This window comes from Eptesicus fuscus, chromosome 6 (genome assembly GCF_027574615.1).
Source record: "Eptesicus fuscus isolate TK198812 chromosome 6, DD_ASM_mEF_20220401, whole genome shotgun sequence".
NCBI classification, from domain to species: domain Eukaryota; kingdom Metazoa; phylum Chordata; class Mammalia; order Chiroptera; family Vespertilionidae; genus Eptesicus; species Eptesicus fuscus.
In genome coordinates, this window is record NC_072478.1 from 36,888,181 (window position 1) to 36,906,683 (window position 18,503).

Sequence of the window (18,503 nt, forward strand, 5' to 3'; positions counted from 1 at the left end):
ATTTTTATAATAATTCTCCGAAAGATTCATTTTAAGAGTTATTATGTATTATAAGGTGATAAAATATTTATTTCACCATTCTCACATTTAAATTTTCAAATATATTTTTTTTATGAAATGTATTAGCCGATAAATTTTGGTATAAAAATAATGCAAAAATGCAAAAACACTCCCCCAACTTTCATATATATTCCCAAATGGTTTTCAAAAATGTTTTAACAATTGACTTTCTCACCTTGTCAAATAAATTATTTTCCCTCAATTTGTTAGGAAAAAAAATCATATCTGTTTTGAAGTTACTTTTCTTTGATTATTAACAACATTGAACATTTTTGATTTGCTTATCAGTCATTTCTAATTCTTGGTGCATTTTCTGTTAGTGTAGCTTATAGCTTATATTTTAAAAATATTGACATGCTGATCACAACTCTCAGGTATTCATTTTAATTCTAGGACTATACAAAGCAGTTGACACACATTATGTTTGATAGAAAAATTAAGCCTCCTATTTAAGCATGGCTATTTCTCTGATTTCAGAAGTCCAGTAAGATCACTGCTCTGATTGAAGGCATTTGTCACATGCTTGGCAATCTCCATGCTAAGTGCTAAACAACTCAATAACTGTAGTTCCTTTACTTTGGACATTTAAGATGCTAAATGTGAAAGCTTTGGAAAGATGTTTACAACATAATTGCTTGTCTACTTATTTTTATGTAACTGTTTTAAGAAACTTTAATAGAAAAATTGGAATTTGAAAATTGAACTACAATGTAATAATTTTCAAATTGGTTCCCTTCATTCCGGTCTATGACTTTAGGCATTTACAATACCTGAAAAAGTTAAAGTCTTTCACCTCTTTTTAAAAATGTTATAAAAATAATAAGACATTGGGGAAAGAAATTGAACAAGGTACAAATGAATGGAAGGATATAAGTGATTGGAAGAATTATTATTGTTAAAATGATCTTACTACCTATACTGATATATAGGTTCAATGCAGTCCCCATCTAAGTACTAATAGCATTCTTCTCAGAATTAGAACAACTAATCCTAAAATTTATTTGGAACCACAAAAGATCCCAAAGGCCAAAGCAATCTTGAGAAAGAACAAAGTGGGAGGTATGCTCCCTCTTATCAAACTATACTACAAAGCTACAATAACCAAAACAGCATGGTATTGGCATAAAAACAGACATAAAGATCAATGAGATGGAATACAGAGCACCAACATAAACCCTCACATAGATGGTCAATTAAATATATGACAAAGGAGGCAAGGATATACAATGGCATAAACTCTCTTCTTAAGTTATTTTGGCAAAACCAGACAGATACATGCAAAACAAAACACACACACACACACACACACACACACACACCCACACACACACACCCTAGACTACTTTCTTACATCATACACAAAAATAAATTCAAAATGGATTAAAGATTTAAATGTAAGACCTGAAACCATAAAACTCCTAGAAGAAAACATAGGCAGTAAACTCTGACATTGCTCTTAGTAATATCTTTTTTAATATATCTCCTTGAGCAAGGGAAAAATAGATAAAAAGAAACAAATGGGACAACATTTGAAACAATATCAAACTAAAAAGCTTTTTACACAGTGAAGAAAACCATGAACAAAATGAAAATACAACATATTGAGTAGTAGAAGATATTCACATATGATACATCTGATAAAGGATTAATATCCAAATAAATAAAGAACTCAAACACCTTAACACTAAAGTAAAATAAAATAAAATAAAACCAAACAATCCAATAAAAAATGGGGAGAGGACCTGAATAGACATTTCTCCGAAAATGAGATACAGATGGCTAACAAACATATGAAAAGATGTTCTACATCACTAATCATTAGAGAAATGCAAATCAATACCACAATGAGATATTAACTCACATCTGTCAGAATGGCTATCATCAATAAATCCACAAACAAGGGCTGGCAAGGATGTAGAGAAAAGAGAACCTTGGTGCACTGTTACTGGGATTATAAATTAGTGTAGCCACCATGGAAAACAGTTACGGAGATTCCTCAAAAAAGTGAAATAGAGCTGCCATACAATTCAGCAATTCTGCTTCTGGATATTTATATGAGGAATACAAAAGATCTAGATGTCCATCAGTAAATGAATGAATCTTCCTAGATGCCCATCAGTAAATGAATGAATAAAGATGATATGGTGCCCTAACCAGTTTGGCTCAATGGATAGAGCGTCAGCCTGAGGACAGAAGGGTCCCAGGTTCGATTCTGGTCAAGGGCATGTACCTTGGTTTCAGACACAACCCCAGTAGGGAGTGTGCAGGAGGCAGCTGATCGATGTTTCTCTCTCATAGATGTTTCCAACTCTCTATCATTCTCCCTTCCTGTCTGTAAAATATCAATAAAATATATATTTTAAAAAAATGACATGGTGTCTATATATATATACAGTGGAATATTGTTTAGCAATAAAAGAATGAAATTTTGCCATTTTGCAAAAACTTAGATGGACTTGGAGGGCATTATGCTCAGTGAAATATGTTACAGAACAAAAATTACCATATGATCCTACTTATATGTGGAATAAAAAAACACACCAAAAAACAAAGTAAATAAATCAAACACAAACAGACCCCTAAATAAAGAGAACAAGCTGATGGTTGCCAAAGGGAAGGGAGTGGGAGATAGAAATTAAAAAAAATTAAAACAAAACAAAAAATGGAAATGCAGAAATAACCTTTAGAATTTATGTATTATGGCATGTGAGAGTGGGAAACTTTCTTAAGAAAAGGATTAGGTTTGTACAAAGATTGTGTTAGAGAAAGCTGTTGTGTGTCTACCCTTCTGGAGTCAAGAGAAAGGGACCTTGTGGAGTCTACTTACAGAGCTGAGCAGATGTTTGGGGCAGTTGGAGATGGGGAGACATGGTGGCACCTGACAGCCACCAGGGAAACCTAAAGGATGAGAGATGGGTGCCATTTTAGACAAACAAGGCAAAGGAGAGATGGCATTCCTCAGACCAGCTTGAATGCCCAAAGTTAAAAAAGAAATGTCCAGTCTATTGGGGTATTCAAAACAAGGGAATAGGCAAAGGTGATAACAATGGGATCAGTAAATGATGTGGGAGTTCAGGTTGCAATTGCCTTCTTGGGGAATCCAGGAAGGCTTCTTGAAGGAATGGGGACTAAATTGAGACACAGAAGGCGAAATAAAATTATGGTACATTCAAAAAAATCTCAAGAGATAGAAAACGAAATTGTTTGGAGTCCTCTTTTGATCATCAGTAAGAAAATGAATATAAATCAGGGACATTTTAATACAAGAAAACACCAGGTAGAGATGAAAAATCCAGATGCTAGGCTTGATACATCCTATACTTCACATTCTCCGACTACATACGCATGTAAATGGTAAACTTGCAGTTGCTTTGGGTTTCTAGTTTTTTGAAAATTCACAGCACGTGGGCATCTTTACTGCTTTTGGCTTGTAAGTTGCTCAGTGATTACTCAACTGTAATAACTTTTCCTGCTTCTGTTGTATCATCCCTCTGTTTTCTCAGTGTACACAGACCCCAGTGCTCTGTGCTTGGTAAATGGTGACTGACTAATGAGCTACTCAAGGAAACCATTCGGATAATTCATTTTTCGGTAGCAATTATGTCTCTGGCAGCTGTCAAATGGCAGACTTGAGAGTATTTTGCTTAAGCAAAGAGGAAACATCCCACTGTGAAACTTCTTCTCGTGTTTTACTAAATATTTATCTTCCTTGCTGGGAAAGTTTGTTTTTCTGGTGTTTGAGTCCTCAAAATTCTTGGAGAAAAACATAAATAGAAGTACATTAATCTCATTTTTTGACTGAGTCTGCTTTTTGAAGGATAACTTTTATCTAACCTGGTTTTCCTTCTGCTGCAAGAGCTGTTATCAGCATAGCATATTACCATGCAGTAGTGCTTCTATATAACTGCTTAATCATGATTAGTGTCACAAGATACACTCAGAATGCCATGTTGAGGAAAATTTCATAATTTAAATCCACCAGAGAGACAGAGAGAGCTAATAATGGAGTGTGTAGAAGAGGGCAGCAACAAAGCAGGTTAGAAAGGTGAAGAAGTAGACTGGGACTATTCCAGTCTCACATAGTCTTATATCTCCTTTTTTTTTTTTAAGTTTACCATTGCCATTCTTCTTTGACATAGTTATTATTATGGTTCACCATCACTGGCAATTATTTAACAGCTTCCTGAAGAAGAGCTAAATGAAATGACATGAAGTCAGTTTCATTAATGGAGGATCATTTATACAGCTCAGGCCCCCAAAAACTGAATACTCAAATTTGTAGCCCTGGCCAGGTAGTCCAGTTGGTTAGAGTGTCATCCTAATATGCTAAGATTGCAGGTTTGATCTCTAGTCAGGGCACATACAAGAATCAACCAATCCTACCTAATAAAAGAGTAATATGCAAATTAACCATCACTCCACCACACCCACAAGCCACGCCCACAAGCCAATCAGAGCGAGTATGCAAATAAACCCAACCAAGATGGCTACAGCCACAGAGAGCAGGAGGGAGGCTTGGGTTTCCCAGGCAATGGAGGAAGCCAAGCTTTCCACCTGCCCTTGCTGGCCTAAGCCTCCACTCAAGGCTACAAAGTTTCAATTATAGAAGGCAAACAAATCCAAACAGAAATGGCAGCAGCCACAGAGCTGGAAAGAGCGGGAGGCTAGGGTTGCCCCTGGCAATGGAAGAAGCAAAGCTTTCCGCACACCCTGACCGGCCCAGGCCTCCACTCCAGGCTACAAAGTTTCAATTGTAGAAGGTAAATAAATTCCAGATACCAGGGCCTCTGCTTGGGTCACCAGGGAGCGTGGCTGGCCTGCAAACCACCACAGGCCCCTTGCTCAGGCCGCCCCACACCCCAAGGGAACCCCCACCCTGATCTGGGACACCCTTCAGGGCAAACCAGCTGGCCCCCACCTGTGCACCAGGCCTCTATCCTATCTAATAAAAGAGCAATATGCAGATTGACCATCACTCCAACACACAATACGGCTGCCCCCATGTGGTCAAAGATCCTGCCCCTATGTGGACACAAGATGGCCACCACAAGATGGCCAGCAGGGGAGGGCAGTTGGGAGGCACCAAGCCTGCAAGGGAGGGCAGTTGAGAGGAACCAGGACTGCAAGGGAGGGCAGTTGGAGGCGATCAACCCTGCAGGGGAGGGCAGTTAGGGGTGACCAGGCCAGCAGAGGAGGGAAGTTGGGGGCAAACAGGCTGTCAGGGGAGCAGTTAGACATCCATCAGGCTGGCATGGGAGTGGTTAGGGGGTTATCAGACTGGCAGGCAGAAGTGGTTAGGGGCAATCAGGAAGGCAGGCAGGCGAGCAGTTGGGATCCAGCAGTCCTGGATTGTGAGAGGGATATCCGACTGCCCGTTTAAATGGGAAGTCAGACATCCCTCGAGGGGTCTCAGATTGGAGAGGATACAGGCTAGGCTGAGGGACACCACCCCCCGCCCCCGTGCACGAATTTCGTGCACCAGGCCTCTAGTGAATGTATAAATAAGTGGAACAACAACTCTCAAAATTATCAATAAATTTAAAAAATTTATTTGTAAACTACTTATATTTGACTTTTCTCTCATGGATTTCTGCAGTTGAATGAGCAGAAGTAGCATTGATGCTCAAATAATCTCTGGGCCATCAAAAAGTAGATCTACAAAGGAAGGATGCTTTGGTTTTGCTGTTTAATGTAATAAGTAGATTTTTAAAAATTTATATAAATTACTTGAAGGCAATTATGATTCTGTTTTGTATTGGAAAAGAGGATAAGATAGCAACTCTTTATCGTCTTATTGATCTGGAGTAGCTTACAGCCTCTTGTCATGTGTTTACGCTTAAAGATAGGCCACTTTATACTTGATACTAGCTAGCTTGATCAGGTTAAAGCTCCCAAAGTGTTTTCTGAGAAATGGGAACAGTAGAGGAACATGTATATATCAACATTATCCTTGAGGGGGGAAAAGTCTTCTCTCATTCCAAATAACACAGTCCATAATTCTCTAGATTCCAATTTTCAATTTTGAATACTGATTATGTTCAACTAAAGGATGGCTCCCAAATGGTGTTTTATAATGAAATCCTTCTGCCTCATGTGAAAGTGAATGTGTAGAACTATCCCACCAGCCCACCATGAAGCTTCCTTTATTCAGAGTCAAGGTTGATGGAATAATTTCTGAGATTAATAAGATCTTGTGATAGATTCTCTAACTAGTACCGCCTATTTTTTCCTTTTTGAAAAGCAGGTTCATGTGGGAACAGGCAATAGAGAGGACAACATTCTATAATCCGGCCTGTTCTTAACTTGCCTAACCAAGCTCCATCTGCTCTTCCCCTAGATTTTTACTGAGCCTTTGTTTGCTCCTGCCACAAGCAGGAGGAGCTTGGCCCAGGGAACCGCTCCCCTTTCTCTTTTCTCTTGGTCCACACCTTTTTGGAGCCTCATTTCTTTCTCTCACCTTTCCTGTCTTTCACATTGACTCCTGATGCTCAGGACATTTAAGTAACTGCTGAGGTTCTTTTGTTTTCTAACTTCTGTGGACTCTTTTGATCCTGCTGACCATCAGAGGTACTAGAAAGGCCTGAGGGTTATTCCCTGACTCATCCCCATTCTGACCCACAATAGGATTGGGAAAAGGGGGCCAGATCACCCTGGAGAAGAACTATGAGTGGAGCTGTGAGGAACTTCAGCAGTGACCAGTGTCCTTGACCCTCTATCAGGGGTCCTCAAACTTTTTAAACAGGGGGCCAGTTCACTGTCCCTCAGACCGTTGGAGGGCCGGACTATAGTTTAAAAAAAAAACTATGAACAAATTCCTAGGCACACTGCACATATCTTATTTTGAAGTAAAAAAAACAAAACAGCAAAAACACCCGCATGTGGCCCGCGGGCCGTAGTTTGAGGACGCCTGCGTCTACTTCATTTGTCAACAGTGAGGGTAGCCAGAAGGGAGCAGGCCAAAGTAGGTCATTTCTGGAGAAACTGTGGGGAAGCAGGGCATCAATACTCTCAAGAGTAGAGAACAACTCCACTGAACAGAAAGGGGGCAGCATGGCAGGATCAGCATCTCAGAGGGAAGAGGGGAAGACAGGAACAGAAGAGCCAGAGGAACTTGTGCTGGGAGAGTTTTTTTAGAAAAATGCTAAAAATAATAACACTACCGATGGCCATTAAGTTACCCTATGCCTGAAGAATTTTACTTCTAGGTATATTCTAGGGAACCTCTCACACATTCATACATAGAAATACATTCAAGGGTTCTCATTGTAGCCTAGTGTACACCACAGTGTGGTTTTATGTTCAGTATATTTCTCTTCTTGTCCTGGTCAAGGCTGAAAGCTCAGACCCACAGGGAATAAATGGACCACAGCAAAAGTTCTGAAAACCAAGAGAATAGCGGGATTCTGCCACCTTCCTACAGGGTTGACTGAGAAATTCCACTTTACATAATCATAAGAAGAGGCCTGAGAGGTGAGAAAGACTAGAAACACTTTAGAAAGTACAAAAAAACTATTCATTCTCTATGCAAAATCCTAAGAAAATCACTCCCACAGATTACAGGTGCCCGAGAGAAAGAGAAGCTGGTGTTTCACTTCACATCTGGATGTGCATAGTTAGTCTATCTGGAAGAGGTGGCACAATAGAGACAGATGGGCAGAGGAGAGTCCCTAAACCTCCGAGTGCCTTGTGCATAGGGTAGGAGACCCTAGAGGACACATGGAATTGTTGACTGCAGTCTTACCTGAGTGACGAGACAAATGACTACTAGAAAAATTCAGTTTGACAACCAGCTTTGTATCAGTGAGAATATATGACAGGATCCTGTGAACGACCCCCGCCGCCCATGCCCAAAGGAACCAGACTGCTTACATGGATTTAATAGGTAGGAAGCCAAAGTGGTCTGTGGCTTCTGATTTGAAGAATTGACTGCTTCCGTTCATTGGCCAGAATAATCATTTAACCTTGCATCTCTTGAAGAGGGCAAGGAGTTTTATCCTCCACGTACCCAGCAGCTGAAGAGAACTAACTGTTAGGATCATTGGTAAGTTCTGACACGTCCCCCCTATTACCTGCACAGATGACATTTTTGGACGAATCTAGGCTAGTGGGGAAGTAAATGGACATTTTGTTTTTATACTCTGTCCCCTTCCTCTTCCTGGGGTTTTAGGGCAAGAAGGTTGATAAGGGAAGCAGATAAAGGTAATGGCCACATTACTGACATTTAATTTTACTGCCATGAGTTTAGCCTCCCTGCTTATCTGGTTTTATATATATACTAGAAATTGGGAAAAACCTAAATACCACCAGTGAGGGAATACGGATTAATGGAATTCAACTATAAAGCAATCAATTTTGATATATAGGAACAGAGATAGATCCCGATTGTGATGCTGAATGAAAAGAAACATACTGAATAATACTAAGTACAGTGTCATGTCATTTATGTAAAATACAAACATATATATAACTCTTCCTATACTTTTAAGAAATATATGTGTGTATATGTGTGGGCAAAGATAAAGATAGATCAGAAGTATATACAACATTCATGATATTGGTTGCTTCTTGATGGAGAAGGGAAGAAATACAAGTTGTGGGTAAGAGGGAGCCCAATGATACTTCAACTCTACATGTAATGTTTACTTGTTAACCTAAAAATGCCTATGTAAGCATGAAGTAATCCTTGCAATTGTCAACAATTACATGGTAGGAAAACGTGCATTTGTTCTAATTATGCATGCACCTTTTCCTATTTTTATGATTAATCAAAAATTATAAAAAACAAAATGAAAAGACACAAAAATATAAAGGAAGTAAAATCTCAGCACTTAGTTTTAGTTTGAGAAGGCAGATCACATATATGTTCAGTTGTTTCTGTAGGAAATGTCAACAGAATTAATATTTATGGAATGTTTCTCATATGCTATGTGGCACATTACCTGGTATTTTCTAATTAGTTTGCTATAAAAAAGAACATCAGATAACACAAAGTCCTGTACTCTAGAATTATCTCAACAAAGAGCAATTTAATCTTTTAAAAAATACGTTTGAAATGTAGTTCTAGAATGAAAGTTGGTCAGTTTTATAATGTACAATATCACATTGATACTGTTGTAATAAACCTGGTTATTAAAAAAGAGGGAAGGAGCAAAGGGAAGGCCAAATATATGGGCATCTCATTTGTGCAGCTTTGCCAGGAAGCTGCAGTTTAACACTCCCCAGGGAAGCCACCCATCTCCCTGGGGGAAGGGACTGGGCAGGAAAAGGATAGATGCATGCCCAGTAAAGTCTGGGTGACACAGGGAAGGCACTTATCTGTCAGTCACATCTGGGAACAGGCCATTAGCCAGAGTAGGTATGGCCATTTGCAAGCATTGGAAGATTTGAGATCTAAACAAAGGAGTTACCTCTCTTGTTTGCTTGTGCTCTTGGGACTCTTGTTGCAGGGACCATGCTCTCCTGGCTGCCCTGCATTCAGCCACATGGCCCACAGCCACATGGTCCCCACGCACAATGGACTAGTGGACTACAACTAGCCTAATGCTAAACTAGACCCAGCTCCACCATGGTTCTGAAACTTTGGACTCTGGCTTTGCTTCTAGCTCTGCTGAATCCCCAGCTGCACCTCTTCTAGGACTAGATTAAGGGAAATGGGAGTTTGCAAACAGAGGGATGTAATTCCATGAAAATAAAGCTTTCTACCACATCTCATCCTCCTGTGGGGCCTTCGGAAACTCTTATTCCAGTGGCACCCCAAGAACCCCCTCTCACTAGCAATGGATAAAGGCAATCCACATATTTCTCGATTACAACATTATATCCAGACTAGAAGCCTGATGCACAAAGATTCATGCTAGAATGGGCCCTCCTTTCCCTGGCTGCCAGCACCACCTTCCCACTCCAGTCCAGCCCGGAGCCGCCTCTTCCTGCTCTGGCCCTGCCTTCCCACGCTGCCCAGAGGCCCTGAGAGACCAGGGGTGGAGCGGAATGCCTGTGTCATCACCATGGTGACGACGCAAGTGTCCCGCCCGCCCCAGGTAGCTCAGCGTCTGTGTATGCAAATTAACCGCCATCTTTGTTTGGTTAATTTGCATACCACTCCTGATTGGCTGGTGGGTGTAGCAGAGTGATGGTTAATTCGCATGTTTCTCTTTTATTAGGTAAGATAAGAATCAATCTATCTCAATATTTTGTAAATTAGTTTTTAATGCAAAAGGCTTTGGTACAGAGAAGTCAACCTTATATTTTAGTTCCTAGAGAAAGTGTATAAATATCTTTCTTCTAAAGGATGAAATAATTCCTTAATAATCATACAGCCTTAATAATATCTTAATAAACAAGACAACTGGGGTTCATTTCAATTTCAGCCACCCCTTACAGGTGCCACTGGAATAAGCCTGCAATCTGGGCATGTGCCCTGATGGGGAATTGAATCATGACCTCCTGGTTCATAGGTCAATGCTCAACCACTGAGCCACAATGGCCGGGCAAAATTTTGAACAATTTAAATAAAAAATTAAAGAATGGTTAAGCAAGTTATGTGACCTTCACTGAATGGACATTATAGCCATTTAAAAGAATGATTGCTAAGGTCATATATTTATGTGGGATAATATTTACTTTTTTAATGTTAAGCAAAATTGCAGTGCAAAATTGAATGTATAGTGCTTTGGGAAAAAATAAAGGAAATATGCCAAAATACTAACCATGTTGTGTTAGTCTGATTAATACTGCTATCACTCCTTTTTTTTTTATTTTTAATCTTACTACTTTTATAACATCATTAAATTTTTTTAAATATATTTTTATTGATTTCAGAGAGGAAGGAAGAAGAAGAGAGAGATAGAAGCATCAATGATGAGAGAGAATCATTGATTGGCTGCATCCTGCATGCCCCCTATTGGGGATCGAGCCCACAACCCTGGGCATGTGCCCTTGACTGGAATCAAACCCAGGACCCTTTGGTCCACAGGCCGACGCTCTATCCACTGAGCCAAACCAGCTAGGGCAACATCATTAAATTTTATCAAAAAACCCACAATCATTCAGACTTCTTGTACATCCTGATAATTAGCCGCTCACTCAACAAGACAGAGAATGATGAATTTATATTAAATTTTTTGTTAGCAAACATCTATTAAACAAGCTTACGAAAATTTGATGTATTATTTAGATCATTCACAATAGGGCTTTTGGTAAATTCTCTCTTGTGGGCTTCTCCTTCTTTTTGTTATAAAGGTTGAGTTGATATGGCTTACTTAACCTAATTACTTATTCCCCTTAGGGTCACCACACAGTCCATTAATCTAATAATGCTGGTTTTCTCTTGATTTTTTAATGAAAGAGTTCTTGCAGGGTCATGGGAAGTACAACCACATATGACCTTGTACCTTCCAGTGAAACTCAGTCAGAATAATTTAACCAGCTGAAGAGGCAGTTGTTAGCAAAGTTGGTAGACACAGCTGCCCAGATCAGGGGTGCTGTTCTTACTTGCTCTGGATGCTTTTTGCCGTGATTGCAAAAACCTAGAAATACATCGACAGAGCAATGGCCTCTGTAAATCATGGATGTGACCAATACGTTAATTTGGCAGCGATGTGCTGCATAGTCTGAAAATGAATGACCAGACAATACAGTTCTTATGACTTCCAAATGCTCAGGAACATCACCCCCGCCTGTGGCATCCTTTCCTAAATTTGTCATTGCCTTCTTTCTGGCTCACCAGGATGCAAGGATTGTTTTGCCTGTTTCAGAATTCATTTTGCTCTTTCAGGGTTGCATCCAATGACAGGGACAACTAGTGAAATAGTTGCTGGTGCCTTTAAGATCAATATTCTTCAACTAAGGTATGGTGAGACATTGTTCTTTACTACTACTTAAGGCCAAAATTACCCACTACTTTAATGTAAATGTTTAACTCTGATCCTCAACTCTGTTTGGTCTTTGACATAAACACACTCAAAATCAAAATTCATTTTGTTTATAATATCAATCACTCTTGAAAGACTGAAGTTTCATCAGCCTTTGAAAAGTGAGTTAGTACTATTTTCTCACCCTCCTCCTATTTTATTTTTAATAAAGTACTGTGCTAATTAAATTTTTATCACTTGTATATGGTTAAAGGTAAATTCCTAGTATAAAATCAGGTACCAAAAACCTAGCACTAACTGTTTAAGGGTATAGTTGAAAAAGAAAAAGAAAAATATTCTATTCAGAAAATGACAAAAATATACCAAGAAATAAGCCTTAGTAAAAGGCTTTGAGTCTACAAAAAATAAACCTCAGAAATATTATGAGAATTATAGAAGACATGAAAAAATATATCATGTTCATATAGAAAAGATTAAATAATAAGATGGTAATTTTTCCTGAATTAAAAGCTATAAAGCCACCCAATATAATTGAAAATTTAATTTCAAAACAGATACACAGAAGACTATCTAAAGAAATTTTTAAAAAGAGGAATTGGGGGGAGGGGAGCTAGAGACATGGGATTTGACCTCCCAGGCACTTAAAATGTAATAATTTTAAAAACAATGTGGAATTTTATAATTGTCAAATATATCATAGTCTAAAAAGTTAGTATTTAATAAAAGAAGAATCACAAATAAATGGGAAAAGGGATTGATATTTTTCAAATAAAAGATAGAGAAAATTGGTAAGTTGGGAAAAATTAAGCAAATATCTCACTTCACATGATTCAACAAACTAAATTTCACATTCTTTAAATATTTCAGCTAACAAATTATAACTAATATAAAAATTAAGAATTTAGAGGATATTGCATGTTGATATAAACATTGGTGCTCTAGGTATAAAAATAAGATGATCACAAGGGAAAACAATAGTAGATATGATTAAATATTTTTAAAACCAGCTGTGTTCATAAAAAAACATCCTCTCTAATAAAATAGCAATATGCAAATTGACCATACCTTTGCTACACAAGCCACGCCCACCAGCCAATCAGGGACGAGTATGCAAATTAACCCAACCAAGATGGCGAGGCCCTTAGGGGCCAGGCGGTTGGGAGACACAAAACCTTGAGAGGCTGGCACCCTTAAGCCCCGCCATGGCTGCGCTGGGCTGCAGGGGGCCAGATCGGAGACACAAACCCACAGGGAGGCCAGCACCCTGCAGCCCCAAGCCCTGCCACTGTGGACCTGGGGCTGGGGTGTCAGGGGGGAGGAGTGGATTATAGACACAAACCTGTAGGCCTGGCACCCAGCAGCCCCAAGGCCTGAGGCGGAGGTGCCTGGGCTGCTGGGGGAGGGGTGGGCAGTGAAGACACAAACCTGCAAGAAACCTGTGGAAAGGGAGATAAACTATCATAACTTTATCTCCCTTCCACAAGATGAGAAAACTGCCCCGGATTTATTTAGTGATGTGGCCCACACCTTTCTACAAACACAGGGTATGTTATGACCACTCCCAGGAAGGTCTGATCAGAATACTGTCTCCAGGGAATAATGCTACTGTGGCAAATCATCTAAAAGAGGAAACAAGCTTTTGTTGGGTTTATTCTGAAGGTCAGAGAACATGCCACCCCAACATATGCTGTGTTGTTATATTGATGATCTTGAGCTGCAGATGCTTGAAAAACAGCAAATGCATGCAGAGGCTTTCACTGAAGTCTCCTGATCTGCCTAAAATCGGACCCCCCAAAAGGAGCTTAAATATCATAGATCCCCTTGACAGGAGAGTGTCATGAGGGGTCCCAGATTGGAGAGTGCAGGCCGAGCTGAGGGGACCCCCTTCCTGTGCACAAATTTTGTGCACTGGGCTTCTAGTCATAAAGAAAATTGAAAGATTAAAAAAGTAGATAAGAACTAAAATATTAGCTATTATAAACAAACAGCAATTAGAAAATTTTTAATAAATTAATAAAACCTAACATCTTTATAAAAGCTGAGTAAAAGGCTCTTTACTTCTTACACAGTATACAAAATGAATATATCAACTTGATAAGAATATTTTAATGTCTATTTTAACTTTCATACTTTGGTGACTGAGTTTGAACAGACAACAATAATCATGATGATAAAGAATAGAAGCAAATTGATATCTCTGGAATCACTACTGGAGCAGGCATCAGACTATACAATTTTTCATTGAATGTTTAATTCAAGTTTGGGTAGTAGATTACTATATCCATTTAATAAAAAAAAAAGGAGGAATTGAGATATTTATCAACCTGCCTAACAATACATAGCAAACAATGATGATGTATAGCATTAATATCTTACATTTATTATGGTTTACCTAGCACTTGCTAACTGTTTTACATGTATTATTTCCCTTACTATTCAAACCAGGCTATCAGGCAGATGTTTTTATATTATTATGCTAATTTTATTGATGAGAAACTGAGGTTGACAGAAGTATTTGGCCTATGATTTTTGCAATATGATTGGTAAGTAGCAGCAATAGAATTGAAACTCAGGAAAGTTTAGTCCAAAGAACCATGATTTTTAACTTTGCCATACTCACTCCATTTCTCAACTTAACTATTTATAATTTCTACATTGAAATCTCTCAGATACCTAAAGCTCACATGCCAAAAATTGCATTTTTTATCTTCTCCTTTGGGTGACTTGCTGAAAGGCCTGGTTATCTAACCAGACGCTCAAGTCAGAAACCTCTCCTTACTCTCTCACTTTTGCTCCAGTCCCTGCCACTACTCAATCAGTTGTCTTTACTTTTGAATCAACCTCCTAAATGTCATTCCCTCCTTCCCATTGTGACTAACTCTGCCTTGGTTTAGGCCACAATAATGTCTCACTCAGTCATTTCTTTTTCAGGCTAATACAATGGACCCTAACAAGCTTCTGTTACTCTTGACTTACCACAGAGATCCACCTCTAATTCATTCTCCACAATTTTATGGTATATTTTTCTGATTATAAAAATAATAAAAGTAATGCTTACTTAATTTTTTTGAAAAAAATAACAATTACCTTTAGTCTCTACAATCCCATCCAGTTATGATCACTAACACTTTGGTGGATTGTATAGGTCTATTTCTATGCATCTTTGCTTGGCTCATTTCCCTATCCCCCACAGCAGTGAGTACACCGATTGAATTTACTCTTTAATTATTGTCCAAATCCTTGGACCACATCCTCCATCTCCCCCCCCCCTTTTTTTTAACTCAATAGAGAAACTTTAGTATCTGCTATCTTTACCTTCTTGTTTTTCTTCCCATTCCTGCTGTTACTTCAGAGAAAAAGATATTCTCCCTTCCATTCAATGTGAATTTTTTCAAGGTTCTAAATCTAATTTCCTTCCATATCCTTTCAAATCTCATTACTTCAACAATTACCTCCAAGTATTTTTAATCTTCAGTATATAAACATGATTAATTATTATGCTAAAATTAAATAATGTTATAACAATATTGAATGGCATGGGAAAGTGCTCCTTAATACATGTTGTGTGAAACAGAAAGATGAAAAATTGTGTGAATGTTATGATCTAAAACATGCCACACATATTAAAGAATAAAACCTATTCTTTTGCACTTTGGTTGAAATGGCACCTTTGAGATTGGCTTCTTGGCAGGGGTGGGAATAGATGAACCAAATAACTTGTATACATAACCCATGGACACAGACAGTAGTATGGTGAAGGTCTGGGGCAGGAGACAAGGGCAGACTAGAAGGGGTGAATCAGGGGAAAATGGGGACATTTGTAATACTTTCAAAAATATACATTAAAAACAATAAGGATAATGGGATTCTAGAATTGTTAAGGTCAAATGCCAGTCCTTAACTACCAGAAATAGATGGAGGCAATCACCATAACTGCATAGGAGTAAAGTGGAAATTGGAATGTTCTGACACCCAGAAATTTTGAGAAGGGACTAATCATTTTTTCAGAATGAAATAAATGGGCAGCCTCCTAACTTTTTAATTTTTTAAAAATATATTTTATTGATTTTTTACAGAGAGGAAGGGAGAGGGATAGAGAGTTAGAAACATTGATGAGAGAGAAACATTGATCAGCTGCCTCCTGCACACCTCCCACTGGGGATGTGCCCGCAACCAAGGTAAGTGCCCTTGACTGGAATTGAACCTGGGACCTTTCAGTCTGCAGGCCGATGCTTTATCCACTGGGCCAAACCAGTTAGGGCCTAACTTTTTATTTTATTTCTATAGCAAAACATTCTCTAGATCTGCTGGCCGGAATTCTGACTTGTCATCACAATGGAAAGCTTTACTCCCTTACCTATTTTCTAGGCCTAAATCAGTACACAGACCTGTATGTTCTTGAGTGAAGGGGATTCCAGTCCCCCTAGAGGAAGAACTATGTACCATTGCCACTAGTCTTTCCTAAAACAGATTTGTGGCCATTTATTATGGCGACAACACATGTAGCTAAGGAAACTTAGACCTTTTATTGATAGCCAGTCACCAGCTGTGAAGTGACCTTAATTTCTGGGGACCCAAAATGCCACTGTGACCATCCATCAAAGTGGGTTTTTATGGTGGTCAGAGGATAGATGGAATTTTAACTTACGTCTGTTTAACTGCCAGTTCAGAGGATCTATGGACCTAAGCTTCTGAATGTGTAATTGAAACAGGCATAATCAGCAACTGGCAGAATCTCCTGTTGACTCTCCAATCTGTGAAATGAGGATCAGGATCATAGAAAAGGCAAAGTGGAAGCCTCTAGAGAATTCTTCCATATTAGGGTAATCATCCCAAAACAATACCATAGCCCTTGTGGAACTGCAGGGATGAATGCCTAGTTGAAGATTTGAGAGATGAAGGGTGGTGAATCTTATCACATTCCCATTTAACTTATCTATTCTTTTTCTTCTCCCCCTCCTTCTTCCTCTTCTTCTCTTCCTTCTTCCTCCTCTCCTCTTCCTTCTTCCTCCTCTCCTCTTCCTCCTCCTTCCTCTCTTCTTCCTTCTCCTTCTCCTTCTTCTTCATCTCCTCCTTCTCCTCCTCCTTCTTCTCCTTCTTCTTTTTCTTCGTTATTCCTCATACAAGGAATTCCCCCCCACAATGATTTTTAGAGAGAGTGAAAAGAAGTGGGGGGTGGGGAGAGGGAGAGAGATCCATTGGTTACCTCTTGTACACACCCTGACTGGGGCCTGGGATTGAACCCGCAACCCAGGTATGTGCCCTTGACCAGGAATCAAACCTGGGACCCTTCCATGCGTGGGCTGGCACTCTGACCACTAAGCAACACTGGCCAGGGCTAAACTATCTTTCTTGTTTGTAAGATAGATGTTGTGAAATGAATATGGATTATCACAAATTTAATTCTATCAACACAGCCTCTGGTACCTGATATATAGTTATTTATCTGGCAACTATTATTTTCCATATAAATTTGCCAGGACTTCTAGAAACAGCTTGTTTTCTTTCTTCATAGAGATAGTAGTACATCAGCACCTTCTTCCTCTCTGTTTTAATTTATTTTAGGTGTATCTTGATCATCTTAATATCTTGCTGAATATCACATTGGTTTGCTTTATTAATGACAGCATAATAGTTTTTGTTTTGATGAACCAGAACCTGGAAATTATATATCTTAGTGCAACACACATAGACCAGAGGGTGGGAGATAAACTTCACAGAATACAAGGCCTCTTTTTAGTAAGGTTTCTGGGGGAGTTCAGTAACCTGCATATGTCAGAATAGCATCTGTACAGTGGGAAAAAAAAAAAAGGTAAAGCATCTTTTACATTTATCACTACACACAGGCATAACCTTCAGTTGGCTCTTTGGACTTTTGAAGCAACGTATATTATATTGAAATACAATGTTCTGACCTATTTTGTGAGTAACCCATATAGTTGCTGTTTTGAGCAGAACCACAGAGGGGGAAATATTGAGCAACATGTGTAGGCTGCAATATAAGCCATTCTTTTTCATGTGGGCCTAGGACCCACCAGATCCAATGATATTCAAAGTGCCTAAGGCAAATAAGAATGGAGTGTGAGGATTCTGGTGAGTCTCAACCAGAGAATTATAGCCCACTCCCTCAGGGAAAGCCATACCCTCTCTTGCATATGACTATTTCACTTTTGAGAAACAGCTTATGACTTGCTACTAAGCCTTGTAATGACTGAATGCCAAACAATGGAACATCAAATGACTATGTGAGCTGTGCTGACCATTGCCAACTGGTAGTTATTTGACCCATTGGGCCATATACTTGGCATGTATAACAGTAATCAATTGTCAAGCAAAAGCAGGTCTATAAATTACAAGTAATTTGCATAAGGGGGTGACCCAGAGCTCTTACCTAGACACGTGTCTGCAGATGGTTCTGTGTAATATACTAACACCAACTTGAAGAGCACTAACATGGTTTAAATTAAAGTCTCAAAAAACTAGTGTTCAAGAAAAATGGTGGTGAAGGAAAATCCTATCAGTTAGCAATCCTTGAGAAGTATATTTTTTTGTTCATTTATCTTGACTGAAAAA

The 18,503-nt window shown here is 39.0% G+C and overlaps 1 protein-coding gene and 1 long non-coding RNA gene across 2 annotated transcripts in view; one reads left to right on the top strand and one right to left on the bottom strand.

Moving 5' to 3' along the window:
• GALNTL6 (polypeptide N-acetylgalactosaminyltransferase like 6) overlaps positions 1-18,503 on the bottom strand; it is a 982,562-nt gene that overhangs the window by 242,082 nt on the left and 721,977 nt on the right. The window lies entirely within an intron of this gene.
• LOC114227667 (uncharacterized) overlaps positions 16,625-18,503 on the top strand; it is a 37,913-nt gene continuing 36,034 nt past the window's right edge. The window contains exon 1 of the long non-coding RNA XR_003613741.2: positions 16,625-16,753. This is a non-coding gene — a long non-coding RNA (uncharacterized LOC114227667). The remainder of the gene's footprint in view (positions 16,754-18,503) is intronic.